Here is a 14,951-nt window from a genome sequence, read left to right as displayed (position 1 = left end):
CCTAATAAGGAGTCTAGGAGCATGGACCGGAAGCGCACCCTGACTTCAGCGGCCTTTACTTTAAGGTCCCTGAATTATTTGGCACATTTTACAAGGCTTCAGAGGGATCTGGTCAAGGAGCTGTCAGATTCCCTCTCGGTAACCTACCTGAGCAGCTAGCCCAGTCGGTTAGCTCTCAGTTGGCTATCCTTACGTCAATTTCTAACTCGTCCATGAGGCTCATTTCCTATGCGTCAAGGCGGTAGAGCGGCAGGCACAGGCGTGGCTCACGGAGACAAGCCTGGCTCCGTTGTGTCAGTTGCGGAGGCCTTCAAGTCTTCCTTCGACGCTCCCTTTGATGGGTCCTCTTTGTTTGGACCTAAGGTTAAGGACACCCTTACCCGCTGTGAGCAAGAGGGAAAAACTTTATCTGCCGTAGGTGCCCGTTATTCCACTCCCTTTTGGCCTTATCCCAAGGCTAAAGGAGGAGGGAAGATGTGGTTCCGTAATCACGTAAGTTTTTCCTCAACAGCAGGAAGATTCCTTCCAGAGGCAGAGGACGGGAAATTTTTCTGGGAGACGCCGTCCCAGAGGCGGCAGAGGGCCCCGCAATTCTGGAGACCATGAGTCCTTTCGTGGCTCTTCAGCCTCCCACACCTCATGAGGGATTGCCCGGCTGTGCTGCTCGAGCCAGTCGGGTGCCGCTGCCAAGCACCTAAAAGCCTGGGAGTCAATCACTCAGGACAGATGGGTGCTTCGGATCATTGCCGGAGGTTACACCATCCCATTCACATGCTCACCCCACCGTCCAAAAATCCCGGACCCACCACCCAGTCAAAGGGAAATTGCAGCCGCAGAAGCTTTAAAGCTGCTGGAAAAGGAGTCATCCAACCGGTCCCCACAGACCAGATCGGATCCGAAATTACTCAAGGTTCTTTTAGTGCCAAAGACAGGGGACCTGAGACCAATATTGGATCTCAGCAGACTAAACCAATCCGTCACGAAATCCAAATTGTCACGTTACAATCCATTCTCCCATTGTTGGAGAAGGATGTTTGGATGTGCTCCATAGACCTCAAGGACGCCTATTATCACATACCGATACATCAGGCGTCCAGGAGGTATCTGCGCTTCAGCCTGGGAGACAGTCATTTCCAATTTTGTGCACTGCCCTTTGGTCTCACCACAGCCCCCAGGGTGTTCACCAAGTGTTTGGCAGTAGTGACTGCTCACCTGAGGAGTCTTGGATTCCAAGTGTTTCCCTATCTGGACGACTGGCTCCTGACTGCCACCACCAGGCATCTACTAATGGACAACCTCAAAGCCACCATCTCCCTGGGTGCTACCCTGGGAATTACATTCAATTGGTCAAAGTCTGTCTTGCTGCCCTCAGCGCATAAGGTTCATAGGAGCAGAGATAGACTCAAAATTGATGCTGCTTTTCTTCCTACCGAAAGGATCCAAACTTTACAAGGCCAAGTTCAAGCCCTGATTTCAAGATCCAAAGCCCCAGCCAGGATGGTCCTACAAGTTTTAGGTTCGATGTCTGCCACGGTTCTTCTAGTTCCTCTGGCAAGATTGCACATGAGGATTCTTCAGTGGCTATTGTCAACTCAATGGTCCTTTCAGGATCTTCCCCTCAATCACCCCATTATGATTACAGAAACATGCAAGCGGGACCTTCGCTGGTGGCTTCAGACATCCAATCTAAATCAGGGAAGCCCTTTTGTTGTTCCCTCTCCAGTGGTCACCCTGACGACAGATGCCTCCCAGACAGGGTGGGGGGGCATTGTCTGGGCAGGTTAGTTCAGGGCTCCTGGCTTCCAGACGAAACTTTTCTCCACATCAATGTATTGGAGATGAGGGCTGTACTTCTGTCCCTACAGGCCTTACACAAGTTTCTCCCTCAGGGCATAATCGCCATCCACACAGACAACATGTCGGTGGTCTGGTATCTAAACAAACAAGGAGGGACCAGATCTTACCTTTGCAGAGAGGCCATGAGGGTGTGGGAATGGGCTGTAGCTACCAGCCGTTTCTTGGTAGCGACCCACATTCGGGAAATCAAATATATTGGCAGACAGATTAAGCAGAACAATTCTCTCTCCTCACGAGTGGTCCCTAAACAAACAGTAGCAGCTCAGGTTTTCAGGAAATGGGGTGCACCTATTTGCAACACCACTAAACACAAAGTGCAAAGGTTCTTCTCCTTGACTCCACATCAAGGGGAAGCAGCTATGGATGCTCTAGCACAACCTTGGCCAACAGGGCTACTTTATGCCTTTCCTCCGATTCCACTTCTCTCCAAAGTCATTCAAAAAGCTTCTCAATTGGGGTCCACAATGATACTAATTGCTCCATACTGGCCTCGTCAGGTATGGTTTCCCTACCTGAAGAAACATGCTGTGGACAATCCTTGGACTTTAGATCTAACTCCGGATCTGCTAATTCATCAGTCGGGACGACAGCATCAGTCCCTTCACTCCTTGAAGTTGACAGCTTGGCTCCTCCACTTCCGACTTTAGTCAGAAGTCACACATTAGACCCGGAAGTTATTCACATTTTATCTTCAGCCCACAAACCCACCACTAAGAAATTGTATCTCAGTAAGTGGAAGAGGTTTGCTATCTGGGCTCAACTCAGGGGCATAGACCCTATCACTGCTCCAATCCCAGAGGTTTTGAAATTCTTAACATCCCTGTTTAATCAAGGATCTTCTGTCTCTACTATTAAAGTCCAACTAGCGGCTATCTCTAAATTCCATGAATCCATGGATCCTCCATTGATGAGCAGCAGACTATGCAAAACTTTCATTAAAGGTGCGGGCCTGTTAAGACCCCAGTTTTTCATCCGGATCTTGATTTGGTGCCGTGCATTAACATCTTCCCCTTTCGAACCGGCTGCTACATGTGAGTTAAAATATCTGTCTTGGAAAACTGCCTTCTTAGTTGCAATTACTTCTGCAAGAAGAGTTTCAGAGCTTCAAGCCCTGTCTATTAAACCACCGTACTTGATTTTCCACAAGGATAGAGTATCACTTAGACCTAATCCATCCTTTGTCCCAAAGGTCTGTTCTAATCTCTGTCTCCAACAATCTCTAGAGCTACCAGTTTTCTTCCCAAAATTCTCCAATGAAGCAGAATACACTCTCCATAAATTGGATGTTCACAGGCAATTGCGCTTCTATTTAGACAGGACTCAGCAATTTCGTAAGTCAGACCAGTTGTTTGTGTCCTTCGACAATAAATTGGGTCAAACCATCACAAAAGCTACTATCTCCAAATGGATTAGAGATTGTATAACTCAGGCTTATTCTTCTTGAATAAGCAACTTACAACATCTATCAAAGCTCACTCTACCAGAGCTATGGCGACTTCTATAGCTTTTCATTCCAAGCTCGCTATATCGAGATTTGTGCTGTGGCTACTTGGTCCAATCCGCACACTTTCATTTCCCACTATAAATTGGATGTGGCATCTAAAGGGCGAGCATCATTTGGTTCCACGGTACTCAGGAGTGTTTTCCAGTGAGCCACCCAGGATTCAGGTGCTAGGACGCTGTCCCATCAGTCAGAATGTAGGCGAGATAGGATCACATAACATCTTTTAGTTATGTACTCACCATAACTTCAGATGTTTGGGATCCATCTCGCCTACATTCCTAATACCCACCCTCCTTCCCCCTGCCTTGGAGATCAGAAGAGATTGAACGGTTTTGAGTTCTACTGTTTTATCTTGTTTCATCTGACGATGTTATATAATCAGTGCGTGCATGTGTGCATGTATGCGGACAAACTAGATCTGGGGGACTGGTAGTGGTGCATCCTGGGATATAATAAGCTCAGCCAATAAGAGACTTCGCTCTTTGGCATAGTCGGAGCCGAGGGATCGGCTCCGAACCCATCAGTCAGAATGTAGGCGAGATGGATCCCAAACATCTGAAGTTATGGTGAGTACATAACTAAAAGTTACAGAACTACAGGAACTACAAGAGTCACTGGCAGAGAAGAGCCTTGGAGACAAAGCTCAGCTAAACTACATGTAGGGAATCCCATTTTGGATTTAAAAGCCTGAAGCAGTAAGGGTACAGCATATCTTTAGCCAGAAGCTTATCATTTTTGGTTTATATATTAAAGTCTTTTTTTCTGACCATTGTCTGTCTTACTTACTTAGGAAAAATATTTTGTTTCATGTAAATTCTTCTATTATTCAACTTTAGATGCTTGTGAATGATGATTTTGTAATTGGTTAAAGGATTTATGCATTTTACATATGCCCACATATGCCCATTGAGAAGGGTAAACACTCAGAGCTAATTGCTACCATTTCAATAGTATTGTTAAAAGCTGGTTTATTTTAGGGGTAATCAGTAAGCTGTTCTTTGCTATTATTTGCTTTAATTGATAGGAAGGAAGAAGTTGGTACTGGAGAGTCATCATTTACCCCCCCCCATTGTGTGTGTGTGTGTGTGTGTGTGTGTGTGTGTGTGTGTGTGTGTGTGCGTGCATGCGTAAAATAATTCTGGTTAAGTTTTAATTACTATAGGTAATGTTATATTGAAAGCCACTAAGCTTGATATGAGGTGAGTGAAATCCTTGGGAACCTTAGATTATAATTCTTAGAAGTAGTCGTGCAGAGCATAGTTTTCTGAATGTGGCAGATATTGACTTTTACCCAAGGCGGTAGTGCTTGTTTGCTGCATTCCCTTTGAATATTAACTGGTACCAGTGGTAGGAGTCAAACCCCTATTGCTGATTTTTTATCATATCAAACATTGATGGCAGCATTGTAGGGGTTAGAAGCCACGTCTGTCAGTCATATGTAAACTTGATGTTATTATACACATCCAACACAGTTTACATGCCAGCCTTGATAGTGCATAGAGGAAAGTATTAGAAATGCAACAACACATAGAATTAAGATGCCTGCTACCTAGTGCCACAATCTTGTGTCATTCATTACCAGGGTCTCACTGCCACCCTTGGTTGTTGGGCCTTTATTCCTAGTGATGTGAGTATAATGAGGGGAAGTGTAACTTCTCTAACAGAATGACATTTCAGACTGTGATGAATTAGCACATAAGATAGTTAAATTAGGCCACTCACAGGTATTTGTCACCTTGAAGGTTATTGAAGCTGGACTTGAAAAATATTAAAAAAACATACCTTTTACTCTTTGCTGATGATTTTACAGTTCACTGTTGAATAATGCATTTTGCATCTATGGGAATTTACAATTTAGCAGTGTTATAAAAATAAATGTTTTATGTTACTTTGTGACCTTAGCCATTATTTTGTTCAGTTTCTAAATTCAGCTTTAAATTGCTAAGTTTTATCACTCATGTTTCTCATTCCATCCATGATGACTAGTAAATGTTTGCTGTGCAATCTACAGAATGCCATGTGTATAATGTTTTATATTCCTTTTCTTACTTCCTGATAAAAAAAGTCATCCACGTGACTATAATCAAGAGTCTGCTTTCAGCAAGTGACATATGGCTTGTATGTATTTGTATCTCACTGAGACATGCATAGTGGGCATACCTCTCAACTGCACAGATTTTTGCAGAATGTCGATATTTTTCCCTTATATTTTTGGTCTATTCCTCATAAAATGTGTGGTTTTCTGGCAAATCCCTGGGAATATCTGGAGATTGAAGTAATTAAATAATGACATACATTTGTGTTTCAGACTTCAGATCCTTCAGAAAATGTATGTTAAAACAAAGCCTGTTAACGTAGCAATTTTCTAAGTTTATAAGAGCAATATTTAAAATATATCCCTATTTTTGGGCCTTTGTCCCCCCCACCCCATTTTTATGTGCTATCATTCCAGTTTGGAGCAAAGTATTCTGTATGTAGTGTTGCCTATATATATATATATATATATATATATATATATATATATATATATATATATATATATATATATATCTGTGTGTGTTTGTGTATGTATGTACATATATATGTATGTATATATGTATGTTCGTGATTTGCAGTTTATGATCCGGGAGAAACAACAATCAACATTTTCTTTTTCGTGCAGCATTTTGCTCTTCATAAAAATTAAATTGCTTTCAGAAGTGCTGTCAGCACAATCATCAAGCAGTTGCCAAAGACTCAAAGCTTAAGCAGTATGCTCTTATGCTATTGATTACTAATTGCTTTTTTAATCACTGTCAGAGGAGCAAGGAAACAAAACAGTTTTTTTTCTTGATCTTAAGAGTAAAAAATGATCACACAGAAGCAACCTACAGCACTTTACTCTTGATAAAAAGTCAACTAAATTGATTTCATAACATCATCTCAAGTAGTAACAAACAGCTGGAACTGATTTTATTAGACTGAGCGGAAAGACTCTTGTTTTGCATTTTATGTTCCTGGGAAAGCAAAATGCAGCATTTTGATCTTGATAAAAAAGTTTAAAAAATGCATCATTGTTAGAAGCACTAGTAATAAACTGTCACACACTTGAGACTTAACTTGGTATACCTTCAGTGTTTGCAGTGACAGGTTTATTGGCACAGTGTCAGAGATGTTCTGCTTTTGAGTGCCCTGATGACAGGCAGTAAAACTGCTGTTAACCTCTAGTACCTACTGACTCATTGTTACAACATTACTTTAATTTAACCATTTTTATAATAAAAGTAGAGGATGAATGGTCTGGCCGTACTGCAGATAAACCAAAGTATTCACCAGAGTTTTAAGTGATTTCCCCCTTTATTTATGGGACTTCATCAGAAAAAACAGCCATTCAACATACATATGTTTATATACATAATGTATCACATGACTAACAAACAATCAACCTTTTAAAGGTGTCCTGCTAACAATATAAATCTTTTTGTAATAAAATATGAATGCAGTATAAATTGACACAATATATTAATTACACTATGACAAAACAATAAAATAGAAAGATAAGATATAAGGTATAAATTAAATGGATTCACTTACTAGTTTATTAAAACTTAGAGAATATTATAGGCAGGCAGATGAAAATCACAAAAGTAAAAATTTTACATGCTATGACTTTTATCTTAAATTTTTATTTTATTGTTTTTTCATATGTATGCTGAATGACTGGTTTCTCTAATGAAGTCCCATAAATAAAGTACAAAAGCACTTAAAACTCTGGTGAATACTTTGACTTTTACCACTCATTTTGCTCATTTTATTTGTTTATGCATTTTTATAAGTTGTGGTATTATTTTGTACTGCAGATACCTTTTCTTTTGTAAAATAGCTTTCTGCCCCTCAGCTGGGATAAATACAGGTTATGCAACTTTGATGTGCCAAACAGGAGCCTTTCCTTCTCCTGTTTTTTTTTTTTTTTCATTTCTGCTATGAAAGTACAAGCTAAGTAACTTGTCAGTCATAGAAATGGCTTTACTTTCCCTACTGATTTACCACCCTGCCTCTTATCTAAAAAATGGGCACAGGCTGTGGAGTTTTGCTGTTCAACAGGAGAATCTTTTTTAATGCTGTCTCCATTTCATTTATAGAGTGTCTTCAAAATGGTGAAATTGCCTTTTACTATAATAATAATTCTAATTATCGGTCACAGTTTGTGCTACCTTTGCAAACACGTTACGCTATTCCAACACCCTGCTACAACTTTGCATTCTCTATTACAATGGAATACTTATGAAGGAAATTCATATATATGGACACTGGCACTGGGATCGGTTATATGGTCTGTTAGCTTCTATCACCGACACCAGTGTATGTCATCTAATTATATGGTGAATATTTCTGACATTGCTTCTAATTTCCAACAGCACCCCAGGCTTAGTCAGAATTTCTGCACTGTTGCTGAGAACAGCCTATCTCCTTCCCTCGAGTCACCCAATGGCTTGGCAGAACCTCTTTGAGGTCATCTCAGAGTCATTCTCCATAGCCTTAACAAACTCCTCCCAGACTTTCAGTTCTGTGAAAACCTTAGCTGCTGCCTTCCTGGCCCATCAGCATCTCTCAGTTAGATCCTGAGACCACCCTTACCCCAACATTGTAATGAAAGTCTCTTTCAACATAAGAGCTGTCCCCACTGTAGATGTCCACAGCAGGTTCTAGGATTATCACCACAGTATCAACCACATTTTTGTCACAGCTCTATGACACTGCCTCAGCTACTGAGTTCTTTAACAGTGTCCATTCAGATTCCATGCCTCTGCCCACAGCCTGTATATGAGAGAAGCTCTTCTTGCAGTGGGAGCTGAGCTCATCTACACAGAAGCATCAGCTAAGCATTTTCAATGCCCCCTCACTACATGTTTGCGTTCTCTAGATCTGTCTATCCACAACCATGGCAGTTTGATCCAACTCACAGCTGAGTGATGATGGGCTAATACCTCGGCACTTCTCTTGCACTGTCTGTCCAGTGCATACTGTCTTAAATGTGGCATTAATGTGAAGTCAAATACTGGACAATGGCCTAAGGTACACTTGTTCTAGTGCACTAATGAGGATGTTTATTATGGACAGTCCATAATTAGTAGAGACGTCCAGTAGCAGTTCACCTCTCAGCTTCACTTTGAACAACCTGTTCTTCTCAATCACATCCTTTCAGATTTGTCTGCCATTCCTTATGTCAGTACTGAACACTTCCAGAATGATGGCAGTCAGTAGATAGTAGCTATCAAGCACCATATTCATGCTATCCAAGAAGGCCATAATCTGAGTTGCTCTTGGGTACTTCTGCACAGACAACAGAGAAGCTTTTCCTTTCTGAAACTTTCCAATCACATTGAAGTGCCTTTGCATCCTATTGGCATAAAGTTCAGCTGTGCACCCCCTCCCCATTTGGGGGGAGGCTTCTGAATACCACTACATGTACCAAGGATCTCTCCTGTGGGGCAAGTCCAGAATGGGGGGAAAGAGGGTGGACTATCCTAGATCAAGAAGTCTGGTTCTAGAACCTATGATGCGTATAGAACTAAGACCTCCAACCATTCATTGGCAAATGCCATCACCAGGAATGATGCTGGGCTGCCATGCATTCACTGGCAAACAATACACCCAGTACTGGCTCCAGGGTAAGTTATAGTAGTGTTGTCCAAAGTGAAGCTCTCCAAATCCTTAACTAAACCATCTTGGTGGTCTAATTTTGGATTGCTCTTTGTCCCTTAAGCTGATGAATTTTCCAAAGGTGATCCTAGCAGGATGAGAAAACTGCAGGGAGTGTAGCCCTAAGAATACAGAGGTATTCAGCCCCTCCACCATAACAAGATCTTGATACTCAGAGGGGAGAAATAACAAGCCTTGAAGTTCTTTTGCTTATTTTTAAAAGTTGGCAGAAATATAAGCTATCAGTTAACTTTATCTCCAGGTGCTATAGTTATATATGCTGTTCATAACTGGTAGCACATATATCAAGCTGCAAAAGGCCTAAGTTCTCAAGGTGTCCATCTTGAATGATTCCTTCATAACAAATTACATGGCAACCTCTAGGATGTGATTTTTGCCACTCTTAGCATTAAGAATAATGCAACAAACAATAATTATTAAGAAACAAATTTATTATGGGTTTAGTGGTTGTACCTTTCTCCCCTTGGTCATAGTGATAGAAGCAGGCTTGTATCAGACTACAACAAATTACGTTAACATTATATATATATGAAGCAAAAGGAGTTGATGTATGCAGTGTTATAGAAGCCTTTATGTGCCTCTGTGGGCAGAAATATTAATGTCAGTGACTGAACACGCACCCTTTCCAGATTGTCTAATTACGGGCCAACAGCTGAGCATTAGTACTTTGTCTAGATCAGTAGAGAGGATGAGACTGAAAACCCTATTATGTCCTTAAGGTGTCATTTACATATATCCCATGATCCTTCACTGCAGGCAGTTTACACTATAAAGACTCTAGCTTTGTTGGGTCTTTCTTGTACCTTTTACTATATGGTTTGCCTGAATGACTTTTTTACCCTTTGGTTTGGATGTTATTTGGGATATTTTCCAGTCATCTAATGTTTTGGTCATCAGGTTTCTTTTTAAGCTGTGTGTTTCTAAAATATGACCAAACAATCTACTTATGCTGTACTGATGAACTCAGAAAAACAGTGAAACATGGCGGTTTACTACCATATAACTGAAGTGCACATAGACGAAATATGATTAATCGAATGCATACTCTGTAAAAGTAAAAGTGTCGTACCCAATTATTTTAAATCCACTTGAGTGAACAGCAGTACCCATTTGGTAATAGGAACTTGACGTTGTGATGTCGACGTTAAGGATTAATACGAACAGGAAATTTCAGTGATATACTTACCAGAAAGCTCCTATATGTTTCTTGTACATCAAAGCAGATGTGAGGTCAGCTATACTCTATGGCACTGTATTAACAATGCCTGCAGAAATAAGTACTTACCTAAATTACGTTGATCACAGATGATGGACATCTCTAACTGAAGTGCAGGGCAGAACACTTCAGATCCTATCAATGGGGAAAAATGTAAAACATACAACTCAGGTACAAAACACAAAAGAAAGTACAAATGGGAAACTGAAGATATCACTATAATAATACATCAACATGGTTATACTTCCATTGATTCATGAAATTCTGAATAATTGAATGTCGACCGTCACATCAGTTATGTTTTAAAATTTTCAATGTTCAGTAACACTAAATGCAGCAAATACATTCATTTCTTATTTAAAAATGTGTTGTGTGATTCAGTAACATGATAGTAAACCAAACATAACATGTCTTCTGCTAGTGATGCACCAGTAAAGACTTAAAAAGGAAAAGTAGAAAGTCAGGAGCATTCAGTAGCCATATAGATAAAATGCTGAAGTTATTTACATATATCCCATGGTCTCCACTACAGGAGTTTTAAGGTATTAAACAGTGAATATTTTAGCTTCGCTGGGCCTTTTGTAGATTTTCTTTTTTCTTTTTTTTTCTTTTTTTTGTGGGGGCTTGCTGAAAATGTTGGCACAATATGTAAAATATGCATTAACTGTTATAGAAAAGTTGTAGTCTTAAGACTCATTTCTATCTTTTTCTTCCCAAAATAAAGGGCCTTAGTGGATGCATTACCATTATGACCTCCACTTTCATTTATAATAGCTAGTTTCCAGCAGCCTCATGATCAGAACTTTGCAGCAAGGGCATGCAAATTATGCTGAAAGGAAATGTTGCAGTAAACTTGAGGGCACTGCTACCTGAGTACGTACCATTCCCCCTAATATATAGGATACGCAGGACAGTTTGTACTCTGAAAAGCTTGCCTGCTAGTCAGACTAGCTACCAGACCCTCTATTTGTAGATAAAAAGAGATACTAAACTCAAAATCTTGGCAGCCCACTTTTCCCTGAATTACAAGGCTATCAGTGAGACTAAAAATGCAAGCAAGGGCTTGCACATTTTACAAGATATGCTTCTCACTGCACATGTTGTAGACATGCTGTGAATGGTGCTTTCTTTGTCTTCTGGAAGGGAAATCAGAACCAAGTCCATGTGATTCATAGGTTCATAGGTAGGTACTAGGCTATCTGCCCAAGGGCATTTGTAAGCCTAGCCAGAGTGTGTCAGCTTTCGCCATCCCATTGATTAATGAACTGAGCCTCTGTCAAGAAGAGCCAATGAAGTGATCCCAGGGATGTATTTTCTGTCATCCATCCACTCGTCAAGGTTTCTCTTGAAGAGTGTTAGCGAGGGGCTCTGCCTAATGTAGTTAGGAATTTTGTTCCAAAGCATGGGGAGTCTCTGTGACAGGAATCTATCCCTCCAGCATGTTCTATTTATTGTTGTGGTGAGGTTTAGCTCACTAGAGTGAGTGACTCGCAGTGACTTGGATTTCTTTAGGTGGAGCATGTCCATCAATTCTGAGTTTGACATGGCTTTGTAAGTCAGGCAGAGATCACCTCTGAGTAAATGATATGCCACTCAGTACAGCTGGAGTTTTTCCAGTCGGGCTGCATAGGACATATGTTTGAGGCCAGTAATCCTCTTGGTGAGGTACTTTTGTAGTCTTTCCAGCTGTTGGAAGTGTCTTGTGAGGTACATCCCAAACGGGGCATTGTACTCTATGATGGGTCTGATGAGTGACGAGTAGAGGGGCACTATAACCTCTTTATTTCTAGATGTGAACCCTTTAGTAATTAGATGGGCTACATAGAAGGATTTCCTAACTACTTTGGCAATATGATTGTCAAAGGAGAGATTACTATCTACCTGGGTCCTCAGATCTCTTATTACCTCTTCTGTATTAAGGGGGCTGCCACCTATGTGGTAATTCATGGGTGTTTTGTTTTTCCCAAACGGGATGACTATGCATTTTTTGGCATTTAGCTTGAGACCAGGACTTTGACACCAGGTGTCCATCTCAGTAAGGCCCTTTTGGAGAATGTCCGTGTCAGCCGGGGAGTCAATTATGGCTCCCAGTTTGCAGTCATCGGTGAACTTGGTTAGCCATAGTCCTTCTGTGTTTGCCTGTACTTCTGAGAAGTATATGCTAAACAGTAGGGGTCCCAGGACCAAACCTTGTGGGACACCACTTGTGACTGGTTTAGAGTCGGACCTGGAGCCCGCTATTCTTACCGTGTGAGTTCTGTCTGTAAGCCAGTTGGCAACCCATCTTGTGACGTAGGGGTTTATGTTCAGGCTGGTGAGTTTTTCTATAATTACCGAGTGGGGAATGGTGTCAAAAGCCTTGGTGAGGTCAAGGTAGGCTGTGTGAACTACCTTCCCCTCATCTATGGCCTTGGTGACTGTCACAAAGAAGTCAACCAGGTTTAGTAGGCATCATCTGCCCTTAACAAAGCCGAACTGGGTTGGATCAAGTGTTTGGAGGTTCCCAATGTCTTTGTTAATGAGTTCCATGATGATGCGCTCCATAGCCTTGCAGACCAGGCTAGTCAGGCTTATGGGGCGATAGATACCAGGGTCAGTTGTGGCCCCTCCTTTGTGGAGTAGAATAACTGTTGCTGTGCACCATTCTATGGGCACGTAGCCTGTGGAGAGGCTGAGGTAGAACAGTGTGTTTAGGTGGGGGGTTATTTCATTCTGTAGTTCGTGCAAGATGCAGCCTGGGACACCATCTGGACCCACTGACATTGTGCTTTTGGCTTTTGAAAGGGCTATTTTCACCTGTGCGTCTATGATTTCCAGGACACTACACTTTTCTGGTATTGTTGTGGGCCATTTTCGGGATGAGAGGGGGGGGTGGAGTTTGCACTGAATCTATCTGCCAGGATGTTGGCAGTATCAGTGGGTTCAGTGTATTTTGTGCTATTTTGCACTAGCTCAGAGCATATCTGTGAGTTGCCACTTAGATTCTTGACATAGCTAAAGAAGGCTTTGTGGTTATCTTTTGAATCCTTGGCTATTTTTCTTTCAAAGTTAGCCTTGGAGGAATTTATGAGGGACCTTAGTTTCTTACTGATACTGATCAGGGATGTCTTTCTTTCTTGGGATTTGCTTTTTTTCTGAACTAGTTTCCTCCTTCTATTGTATAGCCTGTTTATGGCAGGGGTCCACCAGACTGGTTTCCTTCTCTTAGGGGAGTGAGTCTTGGTTTTGCTAGGGATGGCACGATCCATCCATCCTTGTAGGTGCTCATAGAGTGCATTTGTAAAGGTTCCTGCTTCTTGGACACTGTTATCCTTTAGCATGGGGGCTGTGAAACTTACCACTTCTGTCTTAAGTAAGGTGAAGTTTGCTATAGAAAAGTTTTTCACTGTGGTTTCCTTGGTTGGAGGTAGTGGTATGGTGTGGACATCCAGAATGATTAGTTTATGGTCTGATCTAACCAGTGACGGGTTGACCTCTGGTGTGGAACACCTGTCGCCCATGTTGGTGATGACCAGGTCCAATATGTTTTCACTTCTGGTAGGGGAGTAGACCAGCTGATCCAGGGCATTTGAGTTGATAAATTCCAGGAAGCGCTGGACCTGGGAGTTTGTACTTGAGTAGTTTTCCCAGTTAACGGTAGGGTAATTGAAATCGCCCAATATCAGGGTGTTCGGTAGGATCTTCATGTTTTCCAGTTTCTCCAGAAAGGCGAAGTGGTGGTCCTGGGTTATGGAGGGTCATCTGTAGCAGGCCACAATTTGCATTGCAGATTCGCCTGATGTTAGTTGCACATGTATGATCTCGGAGGTATCATGCTGCGCCACTAACCTGGAGGTGTAGATATCCTTGATGAATATGGATACAGTTGGTTTATTTGCAGTTGGTTTACCAGGATAGTCCATTGGGCCAAGTTGTAGCCCGGTAGTGCTGGGGTGCTCCGTGGAGCCTTGAACCAGGTTTCAGTTACTGCACAGATGTCGACGTTCTCCATACTGAGGAGTGCTTCGAGTGCATGCATTTTGAGATTTAAACTCCTGGCGTTGAGTAACATAACCCTCATTTTTTTATTTGTGCTGTTTATGGAGGTGGGTTTGACTTTTGAGCCTTGCCTAAAAAAGGCACTATGGGGTCAGCAAGAGCCTTGGCCAGTATTCAAAAGCCTAGGGGTGACAGGTGCAAGCCATCTCTTGGGAAGCAATGAGGCCTGTCGAGCATGTTGTCCCAGGCTGACAGACACTGGATCCCCTTTGAATGACACCAGAAGCTTAGCCAATTGTTGAAATTGATATTTTTTTCTTTATACTGCGGTATCATTCTTGGTGAGGGCAGACATAACCAAAAGTGGTGGCAGTTCTTTTCTTCCATTCTTAAGGGCTTTTCTTCCTGCACTGCTTATTGGCACTTTACTATCCTTGATGGGAAATACAAACTAAGCACCTGTATAGAAGTGCTTCCAGCATTGTCCTTCATAGCTATTGACCACTGTTGTATTACAGACGCAAAGGCTGCAAAAGTTACTTGTTTGCTGCTATGGCATAACAGTGGGAGTCCTAACTGAAGGGCTAGTATACCAGGCTTAGTGGTAGATCTAGATTGTGGAAGAAAATTAAGAATGCAGAAAGAGAAAGAGAGAGCTCCTTTAAAGAGGTGGAGGTTTGGGGACTGGGATCA

The 14,951-nt window shown here is 41.7% G+C and overlaps 1 protein-coding gene across 2 annotated transcripts in view; it reads left to right on the top strand.

The window, feature by feature from the left end:
• The window catches only part of LOC122817075 (phospholipid transfer protein), a 257,047-nt gene that overhangs the window by 130,105 nt on the left and 111,991 nt on the right, over positions 1 to 14,951 (top strand). The window lies entirely within an intron of this gene.

The sequence above is a fragment of the Protopterus annectens genome, chromosome 12.part0, assembly GCF_019279795.1.
Source record: "Protopterus annectens isolate FY-2018-M chromosome 12.part0, PAN1.0, whole genome shotgun sequence".
Lineage (NCBI taxonomy): Eukaryota > Metazoa > Chordata > Ceratodontiformes > Protopteridae > Protopterus > Protopterus annectens.
This window is presented reverse-complemented; position numbering and strand designations above follow the sequence as displayed.